The sequence below is a fragment of the Phyllostomus hastatus genome, unplaced genomic scaffold (assembly GCF_019186645.2).
Source record: "Phyllostomus hastatus isolate PE091 unplaced genomic scaffold, TTU_PhHast_1.1 phas_contig_118, whole genome shotgun sequence".
In the NCBI taxonomy this organism is placed as follows: Eukaryota; Metazoa; Chordata; class Mammalia; order Chiroptera; family Phyllostomidae; genus Phyllostomus; species Phyllostomus hastatus.
The window spans coordinates 9,824,128-9,832,702 of record NW_025333543.1 but is presented as its reverse complement, the minus strand read 5'-3'; positions in this window follow the sequence as shown (position 1 = coordinate 9,832,702).

Genomic DNA, 8,575 nt, shown 5'->3' with positions numbered 1-8,575 from the left:
CTCACATTTTGTACCCATCCCTGAGAGATGCCATTCCCAATATCTCTACAATACACACCATTCAAATTCAGGGTTCTGAATGATTGGTCATGCTTTTTCCTCTCCCTGCAGTGCCCTTTTCAACTTGTTCTGTCACCATCTATGTTGGCTATCTCTAGCTTGGCACCTTATCTTCCAGGATGTCTCATTATTCAAATGGTCTACTCCTGACACTCCCATAGCACCAGGGGCATATTTCTCTCAGCCCTTAAAATACTATAGTGAAGTATTGCCATACACCCATCTTCTACACTAAACTGTGCAGATAAAGAATAAAAACTTATTGAATAAAATTTAGCTAACTAGAAAAACCTGAGGTTTTTGTGTTATTCCCTTTATAGAACCTTCAGTGTCCTTAAAAGACATCCATGTCCCATAGATGTATCTTCAGGGAGTTTGTTTCATTAAACAATGAGGAGATCTAATTTGTGTAAGATCAGATTGATGAAGGCAAATAGGCAAGGCCTGACTTGATAACATTTCCTCAAAAAGATAAATTATGAGTTTTCTGCTTCAACTTCAGAAATAGCAGCTCACAGTCAGAAAATACTACTTACCTTCTCAAAATTATCCAGCCAAGACCTGGTTTTTCCAGAATGATACAATGAACAAATTGCACATAATAGATACAAACATTCTGAAAATGCTACATATTTGAAACTGAAACACATTTATGCTTCAGAGTGATGGCAACCAGTTCTATGGTGATTTTTGTTAAGCATAATTACATTTGTTCACCAAGAGCCCAAAGAAGTGGAACAAATGCTTGGCATATTTCTTTTGGTCTTTCAGCTTGAGTGTAACTTTAATTATTATTATTATTATTAATTATTTTCACTGAGAAGCATTGTGTTTTTCCTGTTGGGCACCAAGGCAGTGTGATGGGTACAATGATTTCAGTCGCATTTTCTTATACTCAGGCTCCTGGATATATAAAGTTGGAGTCAGTGTTTTGAGTTCACATATTATAATGTTAAGAGTTACTCTGTTTCATCTTTCCACATGTTCTGTTTTAACAGTGCCAGGTTGCAATTTGTCATGATGAAGTCATCTTTCCATGGAGGCCAGTGACATAATGAAGTCACATATGGGAAGAGCCCAAGTAAGAACTGATCTGAAGCAAATAGAGATCTGTAGATGAAGGTAGAGTATTTTCCCCCCAAAAGGAAGAGAAGTTAGGCTTTAAGAGCTTTCTTGAATCATATATTATAAGCTATATTTTATGAATATTCATTACATTACCTCTTTTGAACTTCCTTGAAACAAATTCTCATAAATAAACAAGGAATGCACCATACTGACAGAGTCATTTAAACTGGATGTATTGTGCTAATGGAGTGAAAAGAATTAAAAATTTTCAAGGGCTTCAACCCTCAATTTTAATAAATTTCATGGAAATAGGATCAAGCCCTAATTGCTAATTCATCTGAAATTATTAAAAAGAGATTTCAATTACTACCACCATTGAATTTTGATGTATCAAATTAAATTAGGATAGTAGATTATATCTTTTCTTAAACCCAGACCTATTTAAAAACCTTTTTCTTTAAATTCTGAAAGGGAACTTTGTGTTCAGCTATGTTGCTAAAAAAAATTCCAGCATTAGTACAAAATAGTAGGTTAAATCTCTTAGTGAAGATTTTTAATGACATTTCAGTGTTCCTCTTATAATTACTCTTCATCTAAGATATCTCATAATGATGTTGGACACTCTTGGTTCAGGCTCACTGGCTTGCTTCATTAGCATGTCATTCCCATTCCACATCACAAGATTTAATTGTAATGCCGGATATGCACAGCTCTCCACAGAAGTCTAATCAAAGTGGATTCACTTGTATTATTAATATCAAAAATCAGTCCACTTGCTATTTTTATAAATAAAAGAATCCAGATACATAAATCAGCTGTCATTTATTAGCATGTTACTGGCATATCTGCCAGACATATGAGCAGCCCTATCACAGTTCCTTAGGATTATTTTCATCAAGATTAAAACCCTTCTACATTAAATATACATACTAATTCCTCTGTAAAGTAATCAGATTACAGAGCAGGTGACATTGTGTGTTGGAATTCAAATGATTTGCAGTAATGAGCTGGAAAGGTGTGCTTGGAGCCAGGCAGAGAAAAGGAAAGAGGAAAGATAAGAGAAAGATTTTGGTTTTAAATCTGAGTTTGCACATCCAAGCTTGCTGTTGTTTTATTGTTTTAACTTTACTTATTTATTTTTTAATAAGTAAAAGACTCAGACAAGCATCCATGATACTGAGCAATCCATGGTGTCCATCATTTATATTATTAAATGTTATATGTTTTTAGTTTATTTGCTTATCTTGCCTTCTTCGTCTACATACCATCTGAAGTCAAGGTGGGGAAATATTTTCTGCATTATAATGGTATTCGTAGATCAATGCCTATGAATATCTTGCTGTCCAATGGGAATGTTTTATCTCTTCAAATTATCTACTTTTCTGTTCTAAAATTGTGTTCCTTATGAAAATTCAGTAAAACATCAACAATATACCAGTACACAATATATCTACTCTCATAATTGTGAAAATGGTTATAGAATAATACTTTGAAATTAAAATAAAATAGTTACAGATTGGCTTGAAATATGGTTTTACTCTCCATGGTACTGTGGAGTACCTATCACCATTGTAACCCATCTTTTAGTCTCATAGATAAATGTAGAAGCATGTGTACAACACCTTGACTTTCCACTTCATTTATTTTTCTTGACGTATTTTGCAAAGAAAAGAGTCTCCAGATTGCTTCACACACAAGCACTTACACCATACGCACCTCAACAACTGATAAAGAACTTGTATGAAAACTAAACATTTGATGCTAGACTGTCCTAGAGCTTGCAAATCTACTCAGTCTGCTTGAAACTGATATTGTTGCCCTTGTGTGTGACTTTTTTTTATTTCTAATACTGGGCTACTTTTATTCTTTCACATACTAACAAGAAAACATATTTGATTTATGTTTATGATTTTGCAATTCCTTTTATATAGCCACAAACACTATATATGCACATATATCTATGTGTAAATATAAATAAGTTGCACAATTATTTATGTTCCTCTTTTATATTACAAAATGGATATTTTCACTAGGTCAATTTCTGGTGCAAAAATTATATCAGAACATACACTGTTCTATCTGTCTGTGATAAGAATTAAGTGACTGTATATATGAGAACAGCCTTTTGAGGTATAAAAATCATATCAAGTAATATTGTGATACATAAAATAAAAATCTGTTCTATTTTATATATAATTTGTGATCCATTTAAATAGACCCTCTTTTCCATGTTGTGATGTTAAATGGGATGGATTTAAAATAACTCATCTTAGTTAGTCAATTAAATACTTATTGTGTTGCTAACAAGGTAACACACACATATGTGGTACTGCATGCAGCATTTACGGCTTCAATTTATTATTTAATAAGAATACATTTTAACTCAGCTTGTTGATGACTCTTTTCTCAGAAACTATATTCCTCAGCTAGATTAATCAAACCATGTGCAGTTCATTTAGAATAATTTCTCATCTAATTCTTTTAACTGTTTGGAGACAGAAAGTGGGCCTGTCCTTCATAGAATAAAAAGTAAATACCACTCTCATTGTATGATATGCAAATAGAAAGGCTAACAGCTAATATGCTGGTTCAATAACCATTTTTATATTCTCTATTTAACTTACAGACATCCTCAGTATATTTTAAATGATTTTTATCAGAGCTTCAGACATTGCTCAGAAAAGAAATACAAAAATAAAATAAAAAAACAATTTTGGTATTATTTATTAAAAAATGAATTATTTTATGCTGATTCTCTATAAATGACCTAGAGTTTAAGATGGTATGTTGATGGTGATTATAGCAACTCTATAAAGGACGTAAAAACTTCACAGGGACAGAATAGGCTTCAAAGAAGGAAGACAATCAGCACCTTCTATGCTAATTTTACATTTATGTTGGGGAGCAGAGATCAATCTTATTGTAGGAGTGGATGACCACCTCTGCAATATACACAGTACATTCATAGCCATAATCATTTTGGCTTAGTTTAACATCTCTGATAGAAAGTAAAAAGAGACATCTCTTGTTTTCTGTTATTGCCTTTAAAAAATATATTGTTTTTATCTTTCAAAAATTAAAATTCTGTTGGCAATGAATAATAAGCAGTATACTTCTGTGACAATTTACTGCATATAAACTGAGTTTTATATTTTCCTAGAGGGTTTTTGTCAGTATTTGCATATGTAACATTGGCCATCATCCTTGGTTACATTGTTGGAGCAGAAATGAGAAGGAAAAGTGAGTGGAATATCATGAGTGAGGGCATGTAGTATTTTTATCGTGAGGATTGCTGGATGGTGCCGGATGGCACAGTGATGCGTGGGTCCCCGGCCAGCAGTGACCACAGAACACTGTGGATGGTTCAATGAAAACACGCGAGAAAAAACACACATGCACAGAGACAAACTAGTTTCTGTGGGGAAGTAGGGACGAAATGGCCAGCCCCCCTAGTGGGGAGCGCGCTGATTTACCGTCCATACCTGCTTTTATTGGGCTCATTTTGCATAATAATTCAGGTAAAGTACAGTACTCATTAGGGGCAAGTAAGGAACCATAGAAAACAAAGAACTCTGCCAGTCTATTTTGAGTCGGGGTCAAAGAGCTGTAAGACTTTGAGGAACATAACTTCCTCCGTGGACCCCTCTCGTTCAACTGAGAGCATTCTAAACAAAGAAGGTTTCACAGTAATTTACATGTTCTTTCTTAGGCCTGATCACCCGGGGAATCCGCCCTTTTCAGCACAGAGCTGCACCACCCTGTCACTGTTTCAGGCTTAGCACGGGAACTAAGACAACCAAGAGATAAGGAGATTTTCTCCCAGACGATGAGAACTCAGGCTATGTCAAAGCCGAGGAGTGAGGGTCCATCACCCCCTTTTGCTGCAGCCCCCCAAGTCCTTCTTTTGGGGGGCCTCCCAAAGTGATCGTGCCTGTCTTAGGTCATTCCCCCCTTGGGGAATCTTACCCGTCTTTGGCTAACTGACCAAGCTTTTGGGGTTCAGTTATGAATAAAGCAGCAGAAGCAGCATTCCTGCCAGAGAGATAAGCTTTCGTCTCCTTGCTGGCTTATGGTTCCAAGGGCATTCCCTTAGCCTTAGCCTAGGCGGGGGTTTCAGCTTCTGATACCAGTCAGGGCGGTTCCCAACAGCACAGTGCCTGCTAATATTCAACATTTTCAGGGTAAACTCTTATCTCTAACAGTAGGATTTGCTTAGTATACAGATTTATCCACTCCATTTGTATTTACTGTGTTTCCAAAACAATACAAAAGAAGTAGGAGATAACTTCTGAGATACCCAAAATATTTAAACAACTATCACTACTAAGGCTGCTCCAAACCTTATGCTGCAACTTTGTGCATGTTAACAAAATGTACTCCAAACCCCACAAAGGATCGTGAAGTCCCTGCACTTCTGGCTACAAGATGCCCTATTGTGAAGAAAAATAAACCTCTATAACCTGGTGAGGGAAGGTTCACAGCTCAAGTGTGTGCAGCCTTGCAATTAACTCACTTCAAGAGACAATGAACATATAAGTGAAATGATATGCTGCTTGAATTTTTCTTTCTGCCTAATTTCATTTGGCATAATAGTCTTAAGATCCATCCATGTTGTTGCAAAAAATGGCAATATTTAATTTTATCTTATGGCTGAATAGTAATTCATTGTATATATGAACCACATCTTTATCCAATCATCTGTTGAACAACATTTTGGTTGTCATGCATGTGGGCAATATAAAACTGAAAGCAACAAATGAACAAACAAGAAAAACAAACAAAAACTTATAGACAAAGACAACAATATGATGTTACCAGAAAGAAGGGAGTTGGGGGTTAGCAATGGGTAGAGGGGATCAAATACACAGTGATGGAAAAAGATTTGACTTTATGTTGTGGACACACAATGCAATATACAAATGACTTGAAATCTGTATAACTTTATTGACCAGTGTTATCCCAATAAGTTTTTTTTTTAAAGAAAGGACAATGAACAGCTATTTCAAGTGGAAGTTTAGATATCCTGTGTTCTGAAAAACCTTGGGATGGGCACAATCTTGCCTTCAAGATAAAAGGGATTATGGGAAAACTAGGGTTAAGGCAGATATCAATTCATGAGCTTTATAACCTGAACACCAATATCAAAAGCAAATAAAACAATCCTAATAACAGTTCTGGCATAAGTAAATTTTTCTTAGCATTTACACAAAGCATTGTAGTCAGTTTTTTGCACGCAAAATGTTGAGTTTGTGTGTCTCCCTCAGGAAACTTGTCTTGGAGGACATCTGCATTTAAGAGAGACTGTTTTCATTAAAATTTTTATTCAGTGTATGTTTTTTTTCTAAATCATTGTTTTAGTACAAAGAAGAAGGCTTTAAAACTTCATCTACACAGTAGCTTTGCAAGTAGCTTAAAATGGTGGAAAGCCTCAAAATTCTTAAAGCCATTAAACCAACAACTGCTCCTGTTAAAGGAGATCACATATGTAGTTTTTGAGCTTAAAAAACCTTTATAAATCACTAAGAATTTCTATTTGGTTATCTCAAAATTCACCCAGTGTTGCTTCAAAACATTGTGCTGGGCAAAATGTACCAACCTGCCTTTTGAGTTATATTGTTTCCATTCCTTTATACACCATTTGTGCTGGATATAATTCACAGTAATTCACAAAATTCTTGTAGCCTTGTGTGCCTAGACCATCCATCCTTGACAGAACATAGTGTTCACTTGGTTAAAATCAATGCCAACCTTTCTGAGGGGGGGGGGGCATTTTGTTAAAATACTTTAACATTATCATTTGTCCTATGTGTTAATTAAAGTAGTAATTATTTAAGTCAGGAATTTTTGGAAAACAGTTAAAAGTGCAGAAACGTTATTAAGGATCTCAATTTTTAATAAATATTCTGACAAATATTAAGAATATTTTCTCTAGGGTTGTAATAGTAAATTCCTCTTCAAATTGCATAAAACCTTCTAGTTACCTCAGGATAATATAGATTCAAAAGTTGTTTAAATTGTTTTTGTGTGCGTGTATCTCAAAAGGAATCTTGAATTGCATTTCTCTACACTGTGACAAAATCAGCAAAGTACTGTTTATCAAGGAACTTTATAGATTAGTCATATTGGGGATGATTGTGGCATCAATTTCTTCTCTCTTTTATGAGAATTAACTTAGATATCAAGTCACTGTGGATTCTAAGACATAAATTAGAAGTGGATGTCAGCCCATTTTCCCCGTTTCTTTCTGCTAACACAAAACAATATTAACTCCAGGTTCCTAATACATTCATGTCCTATTTTCCCTGAACTTCACTCAGGACCTTTGAGCTGAGTTCTACCTCCCAATCTCTTATTTTATGATTACTAGAAATTTTGCTTTCAGAGAAAATGATATTAGGAAGTAATTAAGCCCCAGTGGTAGAGGCTGAAAACATGATAAAAATAATCATTTTAAAATTATTTTATTGTTGTTCAATTGCAATTGTCTGCATTTTCCCCTCACCAGTCCCCCCCACAAAAATAATCATTTTTAGTACCAATTATTCTGCCCTGGCTGATGTGGCTCAGTGGATTGAGTGCCTGCCTACGAACCAAAGGGTCGCTGGTTTGATTACCAGTCAGGGCATATGCCTGGGTTGCCGGCCAGGTCCCCAGTTGGGGGCATGTGAGAGGCAAACACACATTGATGATTCTCTCCTTCTCTTTCTCCCTCCCTTCCATTCTCTCTAAAAATAAATGAATAAATAAATGTTTTAAAAAATAAATTAAAGTACCAATAATTCTCTAACAATTTCTAACATAAATTTCAAAGACTAATTTTGTACTTTGTGCTAATTTGCAGAATTTTAATATTCAGCACAAATGAGATCACCTGCTTAAAGTGTTAAAAGGGGTTATTTTTATAATAATGAGTATTGATTGGTTTGTTCACTCACTCATTTTCCAAATATTTGTGACTTGAAATATCTATTACTTTGAAAGCCTCCACAAAAATAGTAAAGGCCCTTGGCCTCTGTCTTAGCTTTTCCCCGAGTTCCTATAAACAGGTATCTTTTTTTTTTCCTTTTTTTTTTTATTGCTGGTCAAGTCCAGTTTTCTCCATTTTTCCCCTACCACTCTCCCACTCCAGCCATCATCAGTAAATAAGTGGATCAAAACACTATGGACATTTACACAATGGAATGCTATGCAGCATAAAGAAAGAAGGAGCTCCTACCCTTTGAGATAGCATGGGTGGATCTGGAAAGCATTATGCTAAATTAAATAAACCAAGTGGTGAAAGACAAATATCATATGATCTCACCTATAAGTGCAACCTAATCAATAAAACAAACAAGCAAGAAAAAAATAACAAAAGACAGTGAAATTAAGAACAAACTGACAATAACCAGAGGGGTGATGGGAGGGTATAATTAGGAAATAAAAGGGGAAGAGTTTTCAGGAACAT